Raw genomic sequence first — 23268 nt, forward strand, 5'->3', positions numbered from 1 at the left:
TCTGGGCTTGGTGGGGAAGGGCTCATGCCTCAGAGAGTGCTTGATGCTGGATCAGGGCTGGCAACGACAGGAGACAGCCTGACACTTACTTCAGTGTGGTTATGTAATGCTTGTATGTATTGCTGCTCTTATGCGCTCGTCCTCCCCATCACTTGTGCTGCTTACACCTCCAATTGATCCAACATCATCAGAGCATCTATGTCCCTTTCCTCTGTGCCCTTCTTTTCATATTGTGCTTATATTTAGTTTACCTTTTCTGTGGGTTTAGTGAAATACTTTTCCATCCTCCAACTATGGCATATAAACAGCGCTGTATTTGTTCCACTCAGGGACCATGTTTACGGTAATCTAGAAGATGCCATCTCACTCCCTGTATAAGGTAGGTCAACTTTATGTGGCATGCTGCTCCTCCATCCTGTTTTATTTTCATTCAATGGACAGCCATAGACTGTCATACATTGTATGAATTCAAAAGACAGAATGATTAAATTTCCTTGTGAACTTTTCTATGTTACCCTTCACTGGGGTACCTGAAAGCTTCACAAAACCAAGCTCCTTCTTGTTCACAAAATCCCTATAATGGGAGAGATCTTAACCCTGCTTTAAGGAAGATAAAAAAAGACACATGAAGATTAAAAACAAAAGTATGACTAATTTTGTGTGCCTGATCTAAGATTTGACTTTTCAAGAGCACATGGCTTCCTACAGCATGTTTTCTATTCAAAGCACAGCTGCTGTTGATTTCAGTTTCAGCTGTGAGCACTCAGCAAGCCAGTTCCCAGGGTTTCAAGTCAGGGCTAAGGAAAACAAGGAAACAAGTATCAATGTGACAGAAGTTTAGGTTAAATAAATTGACCAACATCATACAGCAGCTCTGTAGAAGAGTCAGAAACACAGGCAGGAGCTGTTCTGTACTCAATGGCCTAAATTATGCACTTTTTTAAAAACCTTCCTGTATTCACTTGCATGCTTTCAACCTATGCCACAGAGGACTGATGAATAATACAAAAATCTTCTCCTGGCCTTTTTTGCTTTCATTCATTTATCACAGATCCTTCCCATGCAGGCATTTTGAGGGGAGGAAGTAGTAGATGAGCATTATAATTACAGACTATATTAGAAAGCACTCGTGCAAGAGGGTCGGTTAAATGTTAATTATAATGTTGTCTACCTTAGCAAAGTCAAGAGCCAGATCCTCACAGTGACCTATAGAACAGGTTTTTTGAACAATACATGTAACTTTGTGTGTTTGATCCTACATGGGGTAGATCCATATGTCTGGTTTACTTTAATATTAAAGTTTATGTTGTGTACGATATAGGTAGGAAAATGTCAGTTTAACACAGGTACATGCATAGGAGGTACAAGCCCCAAAGAGCAGATGCAGATCTTGTCTAGCCATCAAGTGAAGCTAAATTCTAATGCTGTGAAATACTCAGGTGACTGACTTACTGTATAAGTGACTTTTCGTTAGTAATCTTTGGTCTATCATTACATAATAAATCAGAATACATTTTCATATAAAGAATATTAGGTGATGAATGTATAGCACTACTGGCTGCCAGCAGACAAAGAGAATAATTGATCATTTTTCTAATGCGAGGTTAGTTAATACATAGCTGGTTATCTTAGTACCTTGAAAATTACAAAGTTATGCAGAGTTTGCGCTTCTACTTAAAGTTTTCCGTTTGAATGTGCATTTCCCAGACAAGAAGATAATTATCAGCTTTTGATTAAAACAAAATCTAGATCTCACACGCCTCCTGGAAATGACCATAAAATAAATCGGTTTACTGTATGATTTGATTAGGTTACTTAATATTCTCTGTGTAAATCAGTTTTCTAGTTAATAAGAATATATGCTTTATTATATCTAGATATAAAGGAATAGAAATCAGTTATGCATGTGGATTTTTACAATATAGGAATACTTGAAAACTCAAAAAAAGTAAGCGTGCAAGAAAGAAGAAAACATGAAAATGCTTCAATTTCAAGACATCGTGAGAACACAATAGCCCAAGCACAATGCTGCACATCTGCCTCTTCAATAATAGCGAACTAAAAACTAAATGTGACAATAATGTTCTAAAAAAACAAAAGTGACATTTTACTTCTACACTGTGTAAAATGTTCTCATTTTTAAATATCTCCCTCTGTTCTGAACAGTGCTGGTGCCCGAGTCCCTATCTGACAACAGGACAAGCAGACAAGGCTGCAGTGCAGCATGGTCCCTTGCATGGGATTTTCACTGGGAGCTGAGGGCACTTGCAGTGAGTACCTGGCTCCCAGCATGCTGTGGGTGTCTCAGTGGTGTCATCAACAAGGCATCATACAAGTAAAATAGTTTTATTCCCACAAAGGCCGGAGTTCACTTTAACAAAGGAAAACAAATGTCTGTATTCCTCTTCAACAGTCAGGCAGCAAAATGGCCATGGGCTTTAAACCCTATGGAGTATTTTTGCCTTAGGACTTCAAGATAACCCTTCTTGTCTCTCCATAGGCACAGCTCCAGAAATAATCCACTCAGTCATCATTTCATGGCTCAGTTACTGCCACCTTTTGGCATCTGACCTTGATAGGTTTAGACTGAAACTAAAACCATCTCTTCCTTGACTGTTACTTTGCCTGTATTGCTCTCTGCATTCCTCGGCTTTCTCAGAAGTTTAAATTGTTTACTTGAATTTCAGTTCCTTTCCTAGCCCATCACCACTATACCAATCTTTTATCATTTCCATCTCCACATCAGCATCAGTTTAAGGCATGAAACTTCATCACCCTTAAAAACAAGCCTTCAAAACGGGTTGCTTACTAGCATTCATTTTTTTGGCAAAGCTCCTCATAAGCTTTGAAGAACTTTCTTCTCGATTTCAAAGAAACCTCTTCTTAAAAGTCCCTTATTTATTCTAGGCATTGCACAGGTCATAAGGCAGAAGTAACAAGGTCCCAGTAGCCCATGAAACTGATCGGTGCTAGACATGAAGTTGAAAAATGAAATATTCTCATTAGACCAACTGACAAAGCTGGAAAATTAAACACTAGTCCTTCTTTGTAAACAGAAGCAAAGAATGTCAAAGATATGCACAAGCTGAGAATAAATGTTTTCAAAAAAAGCTCAGTTCAATATATGAGAGAAAATGAAGCTGGTACTTAAGAGTGGAAAAAGGTGCTGGAGAGAAGTGATACAGTGATTCTCTCCAATAGGAAAGAGAAAGATGGTTAAAATATCATACATGGTACAAGAAGGAATAGCTGGTGGCATGGAATAAAAATATAACACCAAACTAATATAACTTTGGAATAGCACATGGGACCTGTTTCAAAAAGTTATGATCAAAAGCTGTTCTGTAATATACTAAAACTGTGTCCTTACTGGATCAACATCAGAAAGATACTACATAGACAGCTTCTTAAAGAGAAGCTATATGAGCAATGTAGGACGTAAACCTTTACAGGCAGGCTGGAGGCTGACTATTTACAGACACCACTTTATAGGCATAGAAGAAACACATCATCTTTCAAAGAAGGCTACGGAAGGGCAAAAAGCCACTAAATAGCAAGGTAAAGAAGTTTTTAGTGGCAGAAAGACATGAATCAAACAGCAAAATCTATGGCCAAATAAGGAATGTAAAAAAGACTATAAACCATGGCAGTTTAAATGTGAAAATGTGATGTCAGGGCCAAAAAGAAAAAAATAAATAAAAGAAAGAGTTTGAAGAGGAAAGCTTGCACAAGAATAAAACCAAAACAGGCTGTAACTTCTTTCTTGAACATAGCAGGAGCAGAAAGCTTGTCAAGAGTCTGTCAAGCTAGTAGATAACCTGGATATGCATGGAGTACTAATAAGCTAAGACCATAATAAAAAAAGCTAAATATATTTTTCACTTCTATGGTTACTACGGAAGAGATTTACAAAGTTTGTAGCCCAAAACTCTTTGCAGGGGAGTCACCAGATGGATATCAAAACTGAATTACTGAGAAGCTGATATGGAACAAAACAGACAGAACAAACTAACAGAATCACAGTCTTCAATCAGGAGTACAAAACAAACTCAAACATGAAATAACTAAGATACCAACAATGGTATGTTAACTCTCACTTTAAAACTGCCCTGATAACTCGAGTGTGTCATGTAGGAAATGGCACCAATTTTCAAAAGGATTTCACAGAGTATCTTGGAAATGACGAACAAGTTAATTTGGCATCTACATTGAGGAATAAGAATGTAAGAATTTGTGACAAACAATATAGCGAGGAACACTTGCCACATATTTTAATACGGGAGCATGCACCTCACGGATGTATTGAGACTTTTCAGGGTGTCAGCAAGTATATGACCAAAATGACCAAAAATGGTCCAGAGGATACTGTTCATGGGGTTTTCCAAAAGGTACTCAACCAAGTTTTTCACCATAGGCTTTCAAGGTTATTAAGCAGCCTGGAAACCAAAAGGAATTCTCAGATGAAATATTGGAAAGAGGTGGGAGGAAAAAACAGTTTCTCCAGTAAAGAGAGATCACCAGGGGACTTCTGCCAGAAGGTGAAAGTGGCATGTTAGGAATTCTAGGTTAATCAGTCCAGTAAAGATGAGAGCTGTCTCTGAAGAAGTGCACGAAGAGCTTACAAGAGTAAGTGACTATGCATTAAAATGGCAGATAAAATTCAATAGACATCAGTGTGAAGTAACGTACCCAAGAAAAATTATCCTAATTTTGCAAATACAGTGGTGGGTGCTGAGGTGTCCATTATGAGTCAGGGATGAGATCTTGCAGACTTCATAAATAATTCAATGCAAACCTGAGCTCAGTGCTGTAGCAATCAAAAAAGCCAAACACTTTACTTATTTCCTGACAGACTAGCACAAGCAAGCACTCATCCTACTGTAATAAAGGTATTTCAGCCCAAGTCAGTGTCTCTCTTACTGGAAGTGAGCTCACAGCCTGTCTGTCTCTCTTCCTTGGCATGGGAGTTCTGGTTGCTTTCCCCCTTTGCTCCACAAGCAGGAAGAACATATGCAACTCATAATTTCCTCATACAAATCTAATCTCTGCCAGTGTCTCTCCTTGAAAGTGCTCAAATACTCTACCAGCCATCCTGTTTGCAACATGCTGAGGGAATAATGCTGTTGGCAGTGCACTGAAGCTCCTGTGCTGGCTCCCAACAGCTACAATTGAGTGGCCTGTCATGTTCTCCAGTGAAGTTAAACCTTGAACGTATTTCCTGACGTCTGTTTAGAAACTCTCCCTATTAGACAGGTTATTTAAAAATACGTATCATTCATATTAGTGCAACTGGGAATAAAAGTATAGTTGGCTTAAATGGCTGTCACTCACCTTTTCCTAGATACTAAGTGCTTACTGGTATTAGTAAGATTGCAAGAATGTTTGACTCCTTAGATATTTGGTGAATTTTTTGTTCAAAATTCTTCATTTCACAAGGCATTATTTCAAATCTCTAATAGATTCAGTAGCATAACATGAAACTAACAACGTGTTTACCTCTTTAGCTCTTGTAACTTGTGCATTCTAGAGTAGATCTCTAGACTCAACCACAGAGAAGACTGTGAAAGGGACAAAGATTACGTGTCTCCCTACCGTAAGGCAGTTATTTATTTGGTGCAGTAAGCTTTAAACTTATGTTCAGTAATAATGCAAAGAGCTAACTTCAGCATCAATAAAGCAGCATAATGCAATGAACAATCCTCTAATAAGCTAGACTTCCCTATAAAACTTTATAGTTGCTCTGGGACATAGAAAGAGGGTTGCATATTTATTGCACAGTGTATGAAAGTAAAATTGTTGTAAAATGAAAAGAGATAGAAATCCATAGGTTCCATGTCCTAGGGCAATTCGTGAAAATATTCAGCTTCCTACCTTTCAAAAAATGTATTTTACAGATGTATTATTATTATAAGATATAGAAATAACTGAACATTATCCACAGGGCATTTTGGAAACTCTGAAAGAGGAGAGAGAATTACCCCAGGAATCCTGCCATAAATTTTATGTCAGAATTTTGAGAAAGATATCCCAGAAATGCCTTTGGGCACGTCACTGATATTATTTCCAGGCTAATTAAGGATATATGCTCTCTCCCAATGGGATGAGTGATGTGGTATGTTTAACCAGGTCTTGCCAGGAAAATGAAAATATGTGCCTATTTCAGTACATCATCTCTTCTTGGCAATATGCTTAGTCACCGTAGAAATTTGCACAAAAGCAAAAGGTTTGCATAGGAGCGTGTATGGCCTGAACCTGCAAAATGTTCTATCTGATATAGTTCAGCTTTTCACTCCACCTTTTCCATAACTACTCAGTCTCTGAAAGCAGTAACACTAATGTTCTTCTCTTTTTCCTCTTTTATGAAGTGACCAAAATGGGGGGGGGGGGGGGGGGGGGGGCGGGGGGGGGAGAAAAGAAGAGAAAAAAAATCCGTAAAAGCGGGTATGCTTGAATAATCACTGCAAAGCAATAACAGACATGTGTTACACTAGCAGCAGATACAGCTCCACTGTAAAAGATAAGAACTGAATCCATCCCTTACACTGGGTCACGTCCCTCCGAGGTTTTATAGTTCATGGCTGCAGGAGAGGGATGAATCATAGACATGTTGGTTGGAAGAAACCTCTGGAGGTGTTTGGTCCAACCCATGGAATAACGTTGAACTATTGCCAGAACTAGACCAGATGAGCCAAGCTTTGTCTGGCTCAGTCTTGAAAACTTCCAAGGATGGAGCTTCCACACCCTCTCTGCATAACCTGCTCCAGTGCTACTCTACTCTCCTAGTGAAGAAGCTGGTTTGCTTTGGGTTTTTTTGTCTAGATGGGAGCAGAAAGTAGGAAAGTGATAGGACATCATAAAAAAACCCCATACTATATATGCTGCCTATCCGAATGGCAGTGTCATAGTCTCTGTGACTTCATGTGAACTAGAAATAGCAGTGGCAGCTTACAACAGCAAAGAGCATATGAAGCATCGGTGCCACGACAGGACAGTGAGAAGCAACATGGCAGCTAACAGAGGGAGGAAGGAGTGAAATTTCTCTTCTGCCCTCCTTGCAAAGCTGCCCCTGCCCCTTCGATACACAACCTACCACCCGCTGGGCTTGAAAACAGGCTGCCTCAATCAGGTGGGGTTACAAATAGCAGATGACATAGGAAAGAGCCTGGTTCTGGACCCCCTGTGCTACGCTGGGGCATGCAGGGCTTCAACTGAAATGTCTCAAGCAACTGTAATCAGATTTAGGCGTCAGTGGCTGACCATTGGTGCTCTAAGGTGGAAATCAAAGTTTTCATAGACAGTTCTGAGAAGGAGGCATAACATGATAGCTTAAACCTTTGGCAGAATTAGAACACAATGGGGAGATGTGCATCTCTAAATTCACTCTTATTTCAAATATTTATCCACCTCTCTTTTCTAGATTTGAAACTAGTCTGACAATCAAGTCTCCCTAGATACTGCTCCCTGAGCCCAGGACACAGACGCGTCAGCCTGAATCATGCTGCCTCCAGCCCTCTGAGCGTTTCCTGGTGCAGAGGGAGCAAACAGCTACAGTCTGACAGTTTCAATGGGAGGTGTCAGCCTGTTTCCAGAGCTTTCAAAAGACATTCCATCATTTCATGAATCATATCATTGTGTGGAACCTCTGAGATAATGAGACTATGAACATCATTTCATGATGCCATTTGGCTCAAAGACAGGGAAACATATGGGCATTCTCCTCAACACAGATTTTGCAGGGGAAATAGGGAAAATCCTGCTATCTGTAAAAGACTTTTATTAGCCTCACTTGCAAGAGGTTGGAAGCTACCAACAGTGGACGAGACGGAACTGGTCAGCCACAGATTGCACATCTCAACACAGCTTTGTTCTGCTTTAAAGATTGCACATCTCAACACAGCTTTGTTCTGCTTTAAAATCCTGCATAGAAGTGTGAGAGAGTCACCATGGGATGTGAAACCTGTTAAAACTTACTAAGGGCATTAGACTGAAATAATTGCAATAAAACCATCCCACTTCAATTGAAAGACTATTTTTTCCTCTTATTGCCAAATTAAATGAGTCTATGAGACTGCCCAAGTCTAGATTTTAGCCTACATAGATAGGATGACCCACCTACAGCTTACCTCTATGCAACGGAACTTGATAGTCACTGGGATGAAACTGATCTGCAACAAAAATATTAAACTCCCAAGTCCCACACCGCAGATTGACATGACCATTTAGGATCCTAAATGTCATTGAAAATTCTTTATACTTGAGATTTTATTCTGGAAAACAGAAGTTAGAACCTAGCAGAGACTCTGCCAAAATTGTCACACAAGCTTCAACTACCACTTTATCTCACTTTTCAGAATAGCACTTCTGAGTTGTACTATGAAACAGGTTTTATATTTACACATTTATCAAAAGGTTTTATTCAGTAGCTACTGCTTCATTTGGTTCAGCCACTGACCCCCAGGCCCAATCACACTCTGCACCTCTTCATATATATAAACTACCTACAGAAAGCAATAAAACCCAAACCCCCAGCACGTTCCCTCAAGGAAGGATGTTCAGCCCTCTGGAGAAAAAAAAAAACACCAAACCAACAAACGTGAACATGTTACAAAAGACTAAAACACTTTTCTACCTTTGCCTAGATTTTCCTACATATGGTATATATTAAAATTCTCAGAGTTTACATATGTCATATGAGAGCAATAAATTACTTTAATTGGCTCAAGTGTGAATTTTGAATGAATGGAATTTTTTTTTTTGTAGGTGTTTAAATGTAACATAGAATTTATTTTTCACATTAAAAGGCCACATGTTCTAAGCCACATTCCTTAAATAAAAAGGCAATAATGTAAAAACTTTTTAGCATCCAGCATTTCTAGTCCGAGCAGGGATATTTCAGCAGGTTCTTACATAAAGTAGTTCAAAACCTATAGGTGAAAATGTCTGGAGAAGTCATTCCCATACCATTTGAATTGTTCATTCAACAGGCAAATATTTTCAATGTATACAAAACACAGGCTGTAGCCCACCTTGCTGCCTACACCAGCACAAAGCAGCGCCAGCAAATGTAACCTCCGTGGTACTGCATTGCGGCACTTTCCATGAATTTAACTTCAGTAATCAAAATATTCCACTCAGGGTTTTAGATGAGCTTGGCTCTCTCAGTGATCTGGACACATTCCAGTGTAAACCCCTTTTTTTTTTTTTATAACAACATAACAGGAAGGAGGAGTAAACGGACAAAATAGAGAATAACTTGTCTGTTCTGAATTTGCTAAGTATTTCCTAAGCGTTAGGCCCAGTTCTGCACAATACTAAATCAAGGCTCAACTTTGTTGACTCGGAAGATGTTTAAAGCCTGTTTTCTACAGTAATATTCTGCATTTATTTACACAGACAAGATGGAGTTTCCCTCCTGGTGACACAGGCACCAAGGAAGAGGCTGCTAACTCTGTTAAAGCAGTCTTCTTTCTTTGTAAAATTATCTCAGCCTGAAGCACTTAGGCAGGGACTCCACAGAATTTTGAATACAGATTCAAGAAGAGAAAAAACAGGTTATTTTCTTTTTTTCTTTCTTTCTTAAGCACAGGTTGTCTATGAAGAACTAACCTGAGCCTCAGCATTTGTATTTATACCTCAAGGGAAGGACAGATTTCAGAGGCGATAAAAGTTGTTACAAGCTAGAGAGCCGTAATAGAAAGCCAGCCCTTTTGGTGGAGTGGGAATTCCCTTCTCCAGCTTTTGTGTCTGCTTCTCTCACACAGCCCCCTCCAAATCTCTTTGCAATTAAACTTGCCAGGGTTCAACTAACAATGAAATAGCATCCAGGCACTTACCTCAGAATTAATCCTCAACAGCAGTGGAATAGATAAGTATGATGATTAACAGTCACAGCAATTAAAGCAATTTCATGTTGTGATATTCATTCTCAGCAGAAAGGAAAATCTAGTTGATTTCTCCTGAATGAGTGCCAAGATAGCCAACATGACACTGAAAGATTTAACACAGCTACTTGCAACACAGAAAATGTGCCTCCTCTCTTCTGTAAAAAGGAGAATGAGGTGACACGCAGAGTTCTTAGGCCCATCTATATTGTGCTTTCCTCTGCTGCACTGCTTTGGCCTACACTGAGTCAAAAATACTGTACAATACAGCACGCTAACCAACTTTATTTCTATTCTCTGATACGCTTATGTTCACAACCTGTATTTAACTACATGTTAAAATACAACAACCAAAAGCTAGGGACTGTGTTCTTTGCTACATCTGGCAGTGAAATGTAAGAAGAAAGCCAAGTGAAGTGAAAGAACTGCCAAACTGAAAATGCATTCCCCAAAACGTTGGTCATTTGCTACAGATCTTGGAGGAAATACCAGTACATTTCTGTCACCCAGAGCAATGAAAAGTCAGGGCATTGACACAGTGGAATTGGGAAAGACATCTTTACAGAAACTGGAATTATACAGCTAATCAAAATCTAAATACAGATGCTCTTACCACCAACATCTATGTTGTATCAATTATTCTTACCAGGCCAAAAAAGCAAGAAATAAAACAAAGATAAACTAATATACAAGCTCTTTGCCTGCAGAGCTGTAGAACCAAAGCAAGCCAGACTACCAAGAGAGTAATTTCTATTGCCATCTATGAAAAGCGTAATGTTCCAGTTTAAAAATATAAATTATGTGTCTAAACTTGAAATAATTCAGAAAGTGTAATAATGGATAATATAGATATGCGAACATATAAATTGTATGACATTGATATGTTCCATGTGTTGATCCATAGAAGCGGTCATACTGAAGACTATAAAGGTTTATAGGATTTGACTGGAATAAAAGAAATCTGAGTTTATCTGGGGGCTTTGATGCACACTGTCTGCATGATCTCAGGATGCTTCAGAGGCAGTCACACCTATTCTCATGCAGATGAGAACCTTACTCATGCCAAGAGCCCCTTCTCTTGACGTTATTTTCACATAGGTTAAATTATTCACAAACCTATCTATCTGCAATATCAGTCATTCGTTCCATAGGACTCAGATCACCAAGTATAAAATGGGCTAATGACACTTTTCTCCTTATGTAATTAATCTCTATTTCCCCAGCCTTGCTCTCCGTCAGGCCAGAATATGTCTGGGTGATCTCTCTTAGTACATACCTGTAGAGTACCTAGCACAAAAGGAACCCAAATTTTGTTGTTGTAAGTCATTCTAACAGTAGCACAAGTAGGCTGAGAAACACCTTCTGTTTGAATAGTCCATCTTCACAAAACACTCTAAAATTGGAGGGGCTTTTCCTTTCCATATCTAGTTTAAAGTTTTCACAGATTCAGTGATCATGCAAAATGGAAGTGGGAGTGAACAAACTGGATCTTTTCCATTTCCTTGAAGTCCCAACATATGGAAGAGGAGAAGCTGGATTCTCTGTCCTTTACACAGCAGGGAAGGAAGGGAAGAAGGAAAATGCAGAACACTTCTCAACTGACTGTCAAATGCCAGGAATCTTTACAGAAGACTTTACCTCCTGGTTCACTGAAGATCTGTAATGCACAGAGCTGCAATGTTCTGAACTTTCTATGTATAGCGTATAGCAATGAACTTAAAGGTTTTGCATATGAGCAATAGAGAGCTAAACATAGGCACTTAACAGCTTCTGACATGTCTGGGTGAAACAAATCATGCTTCTAAATGAAATTCATCTTTGAATAACATGGTTACCCTTGGCAGAAATTTCCCCATTTGGCAACACCGTAATTTCAGTGTCTACATACAGGCTGGATGCTAGGGATTCTAATTCCTTAGTCAGGAATTAGAAGAGAGAAATTAATAACGTCTGGTGCTCACTAACACTCATCACAGCCAACAAACAGAGGCTGGTGCATCTCTTAGGCTAATTACGTGTGCTATGACTGAATTGGAGAACAGGCATGGTAACCCTCGTAAAATAAGCTACGAAGTTGCAGGTCCAAGTGAGGACAATCATATCAACCCATATTGCTCAAAACTGGTGAGCCAGGGAGGCCAGGAAGACTGGTGTTAGGAGGATATGGATAGTTTTTGTTTTCTGCATGGTCTAAGGAACACGTGGTAATAGCTTAGTACAGTTGCAAGCAGTTTATGCTTTAGTGATCTGGGGTGATCTCAGCACTTTTTAATATTTTAATTAATTTTAAACACTTTTGGAGAGAGCAACACGTTTTGCTCTGCTACAACAGTTCCTAGGCCCATTTATGAAAAGTATGGATCTTAATAACCAAGACTTCTTTTCGGTTTCACCTCAACAGTTTAGTGATTCTTCTCCACAAGGTGGCAGAAAGACCACACAGTTGACCAATAATGGTTCTAACCAACCTCGGTCTTGTCAGAGAATTACCACTGTAAAAGTCCTACCGCTCAAGCGAAATAAATCCTTAAACAATTAATTCTATGTTAATTGGAACAGTGCAATGTACCCATATGATATTACAAAGTTTTAAGGATGAAGATCACAAACAGAAGAGATTAAACTGCTTAGTCATCATGACCTACTCAAACATTATTATGCAAATGGCGGCTTTGCACAAACATCCCGGTGATACCTTGGATATCTGAACCAAAATGGATACGAAAGCAATTTGGATAAGAAAGAGGATCATATTTATAATAAATGAAACCAGCCTGGAGGTCAATAACCTCACATTGGATGAGTTTTCAGATGATAAATCTTCAGAGAAAGAAGCTCAAGATAAAGTGGCTTTTAAAACACAAGTTTTTAAGACAGGTAATGAGGGAACAGGACATGTGTGGGGAAGGCCCCCCCAGCCCTGGGTCACACAGGGCTGTCCATGGAACGGGGTGACACTCATGTGTCTGTGGGACAGGAGCTGGGACAGGAGCGTGGCAGGGCAGCCAGCTCGGGGGAGCAGGGCTGGCCTGAGGGGGAAGCAGGCGGGCAGAGCGAAGGCTGCCTGGCTGGCTGGCAGTGAAAAGCCTTCTGGCACAACTGGAGATCCAGGATTCAGGGCAGGGGCAGGAGCCTGGTGTGAATTCAGCGTGAAGCATGAGACTTGGTATGGCCGTAATGGATTCTGCAGCCTGGAGCAGCCTGCGAGCTCAGCTTGGTGCCTGAGGGGCTGCCTGGCCAGGGCCCTGCGGTGCACCACCAGCTCCCTCTGTACAAAAAGGTTGTAAGCCACTTCAAACTAGAGATTACATTTCTGCTCCTCTCCTAGATTTGCCTAAACTGGCTGTAACAGATCACTGCAATTCAGAAGGGAAACAATTCTTGCCCAACACTGTATTTTTTGATCACTCCCCCCACAGTATCTCTCAGTGTCTATCTGACCCTAGTTTTTTTACAACTGATAAAAAGATATGCTTCATGTACATAAGAAGCCCTCTCTACTTCTATACCAGATCCTCCCAGGTTCATCTACACCTCCTATCAATAAATTGCAATTTCCCCCTTGAGGATTAGTGGTAGGAATGATCCTTACACCCTCCAGAAAGGCCTCCAGCCCTGCCACACCATATGAGTAGCTGGCCTTTTAAGAGGCTTACACAATAACAAATTGTGAAATATCTTTTAGTGGAACTGACTGTTGTAGTTATTTCAGAATAGAATAAGTAGTAAAAGATAATCAGAAGTTAGGGCAAAAGCTAGTTAAATGGATAGAAGCGTTAAGGCCAAGTACACAGCAGCAATGGCGGTAAAGAGTCACGTGCTGCGAAGGCCTGACATGACCTCGTCTCGGTGACAAACAACCTCTTCAACTTGCGAAAATGTCCGTGATTTTGTTGAAAAATTATTCCAAAGTCTGTTGAAGCCAGAAAATCAAATTAGGAAAGCATTTAAAAATCAGCTTAAAGAGATTAAAATTTTTGTGAAGTGTAAAAAAAGGGATTTTTAAATCACTTTTGCTTGTCAGGAAGAAAGCACATCATCTGACTGAACGTGTTGCCCACACGCAAACAGAAGAGCTACAAGGAGCTGGGCTGTGCTATGTGACAGCTTTGATGTCCACTGTAGTGCCACAGTGACCACAGCTTCAAAAGTGTCATCCCTCCCTCCTGTTTCAGCCCTAGAGACTGGGGGAGTTGGTTTGTAAAAGTTGGCCTTTTTGTGAAAACCCACCAGACTTGCAGAGGTGCCTCAGTCTCATCTCTGGCTTGTCCATGTGGTGTCAGCCGTTCGACCTGAGAAGTGGGTCTTCTCTGCTTTCCCCCTCTTCTACAATCAGGTGGGCCAGACCTAAGTTAAAATTAATTCACTGAAATACATTAACATGTTTGGGATGCCACAAGCAAAATTTGTAGTATCTTTTATTGGGTTTTGGATTTTCAGTTTAAAGCAGCCAGAGCCTCCAAGGTAATTTAGTGGAGTTTAAGAATAGCTTCTGTTTATACCAGTGGGACTGTGCATCTACAGAAATAATGTCCTACATCTGAGAGAAGCCAGGGCATTTAACAAGATTCTCCTCACAGAAAAAGAAAACACATTTCAAGTGCTTCTATTTCATGTATGAAAAAGATTAATCCTATTCACAACCTAAGCTGGGAAAAAAGGTGATTTTGCAGCTGAAATTCAGGAGGCAGGGATTTGTCACCCTGATGGTTCGTTCACAGGTTCTCTGCATTGCCTCAGATGACTTGTGTCTCTGCTTTCACCTGGGAAACGATGGAGGCAGTGTGTCACATCTGCTTCATCTGTGCCTTTCTGATCTACTTAAATCATAGGGTTTTTTTCAGACAGGAACAAATGCTGAGGGCTTGCTTTTTCTTAACAGAAGAAGACTAAGAAGGTAAACATCAATAAAATGCCCTTCCATGCTTACCTTAAACTATTCACAGACCACAGAAGAGAGGGAAAATAAGAGCATGGCAGGCCCCACGCAGGCTGTTGAGTGGGGAAGCTTCTGCTCTTCCACTTTTGCCCTGATGCTCAAGAGAGTTTCTATCCGAGCTGAGAAAGAAGCATATCAGAGCAGGCCAAAAGTACACTCTGCATGAAGACACCATCTCCAGAGTATGCTGGATCTGTATTTTCAAGTCTACCCAAACAGGGTCAGCCCCAATTTCCCCAGTCTATATTGCAAATTGCCCCCTTGATAAGCACCCCCATGCTCTACCAGGTGCATGCTTGTTCTGGCTAACAGCTTTCAGGCTTTCACACTGCCAGAACATGGGGCATGCAGGAATGAAGGAAATGAAGCAGTGCACTGGCTTTTATGTCCTTTTGCTGAGATCTTGCAGACTTCTAAAGCTGCCTGGTTTCAGTGCTAAATACTTGAGTTACTCACTAAGAACAGCCTGCTCACTCCCCCTAAGAATGAGCCAAAGGAAACCCTGCAAATGGTTCCCAGCTTTCAACAAGGCGGGGGTGGTGGTGTCACTATATAAGGGATAATCTACTTTGCAAAGCTACTTGCTATAGTTAATGGGTATCAGGGTGGTACAGAGAAAATTATGACCAAATGTGCTTAGGTAAAACGAAGATAAGGTACTGGAGCACTACACAGAAGGAAGGCACTTTTCTGCCAAGTTAAAAACACCACAGATCTGGTACAGCCATTACTGATCATGTTCACACAGCCTTAACTGCCTTGCCCACTCTCTGCAAAACTGAGAATGGCTTTATGCACCTTGTACCTCTTACCCAGAAGCTATCATTTAGCATCATACCTAGATAAATAATATAAAGTCCTAAAAGCAATGCAGTCAGGAACTTCCCCTGCAGGTGGAGGGTTTTTTTTTTTTCTGTGCATCTTCACAGATGATTTAGCCCAAATTAACCTGTTTAACTAAGTGTGGCAGAGACAGCATGGCTACATCTTTCTTATTCCCATCAACATTATCTGAAGTGCAATCAAGTTTGCAATTCTTTAAAATAAAGTCCCAACCCTGTCATAAAATGTGACAAATCTGATCAATTGTCTAAAAATATGAAAGCATTTATAACACTGCATATTCATTTGCTGGGAATACTAGAAGAAAAAGGAAGAAATTAATGCAACCAGGAATTTAGAAAATACTATAAAAATCACACAGGAAGAAAATTTGCTCAGTGTCAAATCCTTATTCAGTTAAGCTCTAATTGCACTGTAGTTTAAGATGGAAATGACTTACAGAGCTCATCAAATTTATGTCACTGCAAGGGCTGTCACGGAAGATGTATCAGATAGTTAGATGAGAATACATTTGTTCTTAGCAAAAAGGCCAAGAAAAAATGTATCTTCTTCCTACATCCATCAGCTGAGGCAAGAACACATAACTGGTTTAGAAGATAAGGCGGTAACTAATTCAGTCATGTGGAAAGAGCTGCCATGAAATCCCTCCCACCACCCACAACATTTTTCCACCCACATTGTTTGTGCTGCCGCACAATCCCCACCTAAACTTTAAGAAACTGAAATTCATCTCTTGGCAATAGTAATGCTTTGTTATTTCAGCCCACGATTCTTTGCTTTGTTGGCAGCATAATATGTTAACGACAATGAAATCACTACAAGCCTAATTCAAGACCCTCAGATGTCCACAGCAGCAGTCACTTGAAAGGGAATCTATCCTTATTAGAGGCAAGAGGATTTTCAATCAATAACTGTCAGCTGTGCATTTTCTTAAACATGCTGTCAATGGGATTTCTCTCCTTCCTTACAGCAGTCAAATGCTTTCCATGCACACAAATGTGAGAGCCATCTAGTCATTCCATGCATCTGTTTGGATTTTAGTTTCTCCAGTGAGAATGCCAACAGGGAGGCCAACACTGACTGTGATTTTTCTGTTCTCTGCGTACACATGTAGTAGAAACTGTATTGAGACCACAAACTCATTTCACATTCTGTAGGTCACTGAACAGCTGCTGGTAATGATTTTTGCTCACTAATGACCTAGGTTATATTTGAATCAGTGCCCTAGAGGGGAAAAACTCTGTATTCCATTACTGATCCCCTGAGTAATAAAACCCCTTGATAATTTTTTTCTAGGTGGCTTTTGCAGTATTGTTATTTATTATCTTATAAAAATCGCATGCTCATCAAGCTTCAGAAAAATGTGTAATAAAAAGCTGCACGCATAAGAGGTGGTAAAATTTGCATTAAATGACCCTCAAAATGTGCCAATGCAATGGAATCAACACTATGTAACAGTCAAGGGGGTCGGAAGTAAAAGGCTTGCTACCCATTGAAAGGAAATATTCTGTCAGGAGAATCGAATTGTATAACCAAATAGATGAACAAGACATTATTTCTGGCATAGTCAAAAGGCTACATAGTAAATGAATTATTGCTTGGCTTCCAGTCGCATCCTTAGGTAATATTCCAACACACATCATTCACATACTTAAGTTAACATGACCATTTCTACTGGGGAAGTATACTTCTTCTAGTAAGATATTATGCATATCATTCGCCACGTCACGACCTCCCATGTGTTACATACATAATTCTCCTACTCCAAGGGAAGAATTAATTAAGAGAAACACCCGGGCTCTTTGGAGAAAAAAAAAAAATTACCGTGAATCTTAAAAACACAGACTTGTGTAAGAAATATAGCAAGGCGTTAAAAAGACAGAGGTAAGCACTTTGGTGTCTCCACATACCAGTGCCTGTCAAATATTAGACTCTTCCTATCTGCTGGATTTTGAAGCTAAGCACAGTGCTGCCACAGGAAAAAGAAGAAGAAGAAAAAATCTGTTTGCTTTTTCATCCATGTACCACATGACTTTCACTTTCATCAAAACACAGCAAAAGTGTCACAGGGGAATCATTCCCTTGACTGCCTTAGCACTCCTGATCCTTGACCTCCACCGGAAATGGATTCCAGGCACACTTCTGCCTGACAAGTGAACCGTGTAAAATCTTGATGAGGTGTGTGTTTTGTTTTGTTTGATTAGCAAGCCCTAAAATCGAGGGAAAGCTTTGTCTAACAACAACAACAACAAAAAGCTCACTTTCTTCGTCTATGCTTCCCCTTTGAAAATTTACTGACCTAGAATGGCAAATGCTGCCTTCTACATAGGTAAAAAGCACATTAGTACATCAAAGTGGCATTTTAGCAAGACACAAAAGGCAACAGCTATGCATACAGACCTTGTGGCAAAGGAGGAAGGCTTAGAGCCATGACGTCATAAACCTCAGCAACTCCCGCAATGCACTGAACGGGTACGGACAGCATAATGATTCTGCTCCCTGGAGGAAAAAGCTTAGGAGCAAGAGGAAAGAAAAGATTATTTTTAGCTAAGGGAACCCTTTGTCTTACAGCATTAAAAATCCTTGAGTTGGCTTCTCACAATAGCAGCCTTGTGCAGTGCTCTACTTTTAACTCTCGGAGTGCCGTAAAATGTAACAATTACAGAGCAAAGTGCCACCTTCTGAACTTGCCTATTTGTTTTTTACTTGATGTCCTTTTGGCTTCTATTAGAATTTTGCACATATCAAAGCTTCAGATTTTAGCCATAGAATTCAAAGCTCTTGTTCTTATCCATTTCCAAGTTACACATTTTCATAAGTAACACAGACAGAAGCAATAGGAGCAATAAGCATCATTTATTAGCCTGACAGGTTTAAAATGCAATACCTGAAATTAAACTGAACGTCCATTCCCATTTAAACATTTTATCTAGTGAAACACAGATCATCCTTTTCCTCTAATGCCAAAGAAATTTGATTCTACATCCATTAATAATCCCAGATGTCAGCCACAGACAACATTTTCATCAATCATTGCATTAAAGCACTGACCAAAAGATATACCTATAAAAGAAGAAACCATACTTCCCACTACTTTAATGTCTTTAATGTGTTTTCAAGATTTTAAGCCATTTTGCTGAAGGCTACTTTTAGTAAAGTAAAGAGACAACTGCATATACATCTCAGTTGTAAAAAAAAAAATTGATTTTGTTTAGCAAAGAAAAAACAAGTCTTTAGCTGCATCCTGGACACTCCAAAGTAACATACCACGTTTTGTAGTGTGCCTAGCTGTTTGGCATACTTCGACCGGACCTCTACTATATGTGGAAAAGCCGCAACTGCCTACTCTTGCTCCATGTGCCAGGGCAGCCTGGCATAGCTCTGTTGAATGGTGTAACAGGGGCATGCCTACATCACACAGATCAAACCTGAGCTGCCTCCAAAAACGTTAATTCAGAAACAAGACAAACACATCAGTGCAGTATTAGTCTGACTAACAAGCAGGGCTAATTAGTCTATATAGCAGCTTTTACTAATGGATTTCAATGAAAATGGGCTAAGTCTAATTATCTAACAGTTCTTCTGGTTAAGAGCACATACACAAAGTGTTACTATGAATTTGCTGGTCCACAGTACCTGTTCACACATTTAACCTTTCAGTCCAGCTTGTATCAGTTTCATTCCCCAACCATACCCCTAGAACAGGCCTCCTGACCAGCTGTTGGAGAAGCCATGCCAAAGACTGAAGGTGGAAGATGTGGAACTACCACAGGTGATCCTTTACATTAGGACATAGCTGGTGAACAAAAGAAACCCACCCATGTGCTACTAACGTCACACCGTAGTTGTTCTGTACATTACTGACATGTGCTTAGGGCAACCTTTTAAAAATAGAACGGAGGTGGCAATCAGAGTAACTGGTGGGGAAGGAGGAGAGAAGAATTTGGTACCCTTCCCCTGTCAAAAATCCCCCACTGTGCTGGCCCACATCATTGGGCAGCTCTTGGAAATCAGACATACTCAGTGAACCAGCTGAAGGCACAGATTAAGATAGATTCATCCTGTACCTGCCACACACAAATGATGGCACTCCAGCACTTGCCACACACAGTGCCTCTTCGACAGCAAGTCTGCCACATGGAAATTCAGCCTCTGCCCTCATCTCTATAGGCATTGCCATTCCAGATAGACAAACCAAACTGTTCACAGCTGAAAGCCTGGTGATGATTTTTAAGACTGCTGCAACTTTGTTTGCTAGTTGCTTCAAATGGAGAAGAAATTGAAATAATGTATAGCCATTCAAGACTTGCCTTTCAGAAAAGTGCTTCAGAATGGTCATGGTTATTTCAGGAAACAAGCGGATCCTTATATGTAGTATGCCCATCCTCTCTGTCACTAAACAACATTGAATATAACTAGTGATTATTAATAAGGCTAGGAATCCTTATCACAGGAATTAGAAATGCTAATCAATTTTTGCCAAATGTGTTCTAATTTCCTAGCACACGCAGTAGATAATGTATATTGCTTACTGACTCTGATACAATATGTGTGCTAATTTACTGGCATCTACGGAAACCATAAGAAACCAAATATATTATACAAAAAATGTCTTAACTCAATCTTATAGTCTCATCCTTCACAGGAAAAGCATCTGAAATCCATTAATAACTTGAACTTTAGCCGTGTCTTAATGAGATACAGACTTGATCCTTTTAGTAAGCGTGGCAGCAAATTCAAATGTTTCTAAAAATACAGATATTACAATTCATTGTAACCAAACACTTTCTTGGCATTCATTTCAAACAACAATACTAATGAAGCATGATAATCCTTGATGGTACAGGATGTTTAAGCATCTAATTAATTTTAACAGGCAAAGACTAATCAAGGGTTATAAAGAAAGTGCTATAAGCTGGTCTAAGAAAGATGAACCATGCAACACCTACTTGAAAACAAATCCTACTCTGATTGCCAATAATTGGACTGTAATAGGTAGGATCTAGTTAGTGCACGTAGACAGATTTTAGAGCGGAAGTAGTTACAGTGGGGAAAGTAGTGAAAGCAACCTTTTTCCACAAAAACAAGATTTCCTCATGAAACAAGTTCAGGGATGTAAAAAAATCTCGAGTTTCTGACAAAGAAACTGCAATGACAAATAACGCAGATCAACAGAAGGCTCAAGGATTACTGCATCCAGGATTTATTTTATTTATATGTAATTCCTAGGGAAAAATCGCATAAAAACATTTATTTTGAAGTCTGGGTGCTACATGAGAATCTGGAGAAACAGTTGTTATCCCCGAGATTGGCACAGCTGATGGGAAGAACTTCACCTTGGGAAAGGATGTCTTATTATGAAGGTTAATGTACTCAGCTGGTATGTTCGGTGAAAGGACCATGTTTAACTGGACTAGAGAACTAGGCGAGTCAGTGAAAAACAAAGGATCCTTATATTTACGAAGAGATCCTGAGAAGCCAGTTAGGACAAATGGATATATTATTGAGGATCACAAAACAGGATACCTTCTGTAAAGCAGAATGCAGTAACCCTGAATGGAGCACAGCTATTAAAATGCTGTCCAGGACAGGAGGAAAAGATAAAGGTGTTTGATAGCATTCTTCATTAATGGCATGTGAGATGTAAAGAGAGAAGAAAGGGAGGCTGCAGTACAGGTCCAGAGGTGAACAGAGAGCACAGAAATTCATTCATAGGAATAATTACCAAGGTCTGTCTCATCATTGAGAAAGATTATAAAAACCCCTGTAATAACTCTACTGAAGACCTGTTTATTTCTGGATGAGACAGTGGGTTTTATAAATTTTATAACCAAATAGTTACTTTCTTTCAGTAAAAGCAAAGAAAAGAGGAACTGATCCTGAATTGAACAACTATGTTTATTCAATACATGGAATGTAAGTATATAAATATATATTTATATTAGATTATTATATAAATAAGAATATAATTCAAGAAATAGTAGTGTTTGAAATTTTCTGTTTCCATAAGGTACACATGGGAAATACTTAGTTAAACCACATGGACAAGGAATTTTATGGACTTCAATAAAGGTGACCTGGAATTTCTTTACATCAGATGGGCATGTTTCCTGTAAATTGTATATGAGTCAAAGAAAGAAAAATCTCTTACGGGATTAACATACCAGACCCAGCTACATCAACAGCAGCTATTGCTAGGCTGGAAAGGAAAGAGAGGCCTGGGAAAAATGAAGGCCAAGCTATCAGTCTCCAATATGTTGTCTGTATAGCTCAGAGAACAAAACTGACGGGATCCTTGCCAGCCAAGTAATCTGGAGGCAAACATTCATTTTCAGGGAGCTTCAAACTGAGTTTTTGCCTGGAAAGTGCCTCCCAGTGAGATTTTGCATGGGATGGATTTTCCTTCTCTGGCTCGCTCTGCTTCTGCTTTAGGTCTTGAATCCTTTTTGGCTTTTAACCCCTCTGTCACACTCTCCCTCTCTACGTATATGTTCGTAATAAGGTTTCTCTTCCTATCATGTGAAGGGTTTTTTTGTGAAGATCTGTCAGTTAATTAAACAAACACTTCTCATTCAGTAAACGTTATTACCAGCTAAACCAGGTACCCTTTCCTTTGGCTGTGACAACTATGGTTCTCTATGGCTTTTTTTTTTGTTGTTTTTTTGGGGTTTTTTTGTTTGTTTTTTTTTTTTTTTAGTTTGAGGAGTAAAAGAAGTTTGCTCATCTCTTCCTGATTTTCTCTTTCAGACAACGTAGGGCTATTTAGCTCATGTGTACTATGGACTGCCTGCTTTATAGGACCTTGGAAGGTGGAATTCTGACCAAAGAGAACCGCTTTCATTGTCTGAAGTGAGTAACCCAATGTTTGGATTCTGAGGAACTCTGGTATGAATATCTCGTTACACACTGGGTCTAGGAAAGCAGACAAATAAACAAGGACCGGTTAAATCCTACTTACTGAAATGATCTCTCTGGGTATTTTGCAGTAAGATTGAAAGATGTCCACCTGGCACTCAATATACATTTGCAATGTCGATTCTCAGATGACTTCCAGTACACTGCCAATGCTGACTTTCCCATCTACCCCAACTGCAGCTATGGTGGGGGAAAGGCAATCTCTTCTCATGCAAGGGAAAATGCATTTCTTTATGAGTTTCTGAGGATTTCACATACATACTCCAAGGCCACCGACAAACAGGTAAGAAGAGTGAATAATCTGTATGATACTGAACATTAAACGACTTCTACAGAAAAAGAACAACAACCAAAATCAAACACCTTTCTCTGATCACACACCATTTTCTAACACACACATTATCCTAACTGATCTCTGTCTAAATAAATACTAAACTTGACCAGCTGGAATTAATGAGCACTTTAATAAATCATGTAAAACTATAGAAGTTTTAAAATATAAAACTGAAGTTATATTCCATATTGAAAAAAAATTAGTTTAAAAAAAAAAGACCATAAAAAAAAAAAAAAAAAGAGGGGATGGTGCTTTGATACGAAGATAAATTTAGAGGAAAAGTGTTGTACTTCTGAAAGCCATGCAAAGGAGATAACGCAATCATACACATACAAAAAAGAAGTTAAGATAACACT

At 39.5% G+C, this 23268-nt stretch overlaps 1 long non-coding RNA gene across 2 annotated transcripts in view; it reads left to right on the top strand.

Moving 5' to 3' along the window:
• LOC130153156 (uncharacterized) overlaps positions 1 to 23268 on the top strand; it is a 58643-nt gene that overhangs the window by 34907 nt on the left and 468 nt on the right. Inside the window, exons 4-5 of one of the 2 annotated variants that reach the window (XR_008823245.1) lie at positions 22411 to 22512; positions 22650 to 22861. This is a non-coding gene — a long non-coding RNA (uncharacterized LOC130153156). Of the gene's footprint in view, positions 1 to 7417; positions 8667 to 22410; positions 22513 to 22649; positions 22862 to 23268 lie in introns of those variants that run through there. The other variant, XR_008823244.1, reaches the window with a different exon arrangement.

Source organism: Falco biarmicus, chromosome 7, assembly GCF_023638135.1.
Source record: "Falco biarmicus isolate bFalBia1 chromosome 7, bFalBia1.pri, whole genome shotgun sequence".
Classification (NCBI taxonomy): Eukaryota; Metazoa; Chordata; class Aves; order Falconiformes; family Falconidae; genus Falco; species Falco biarmicus.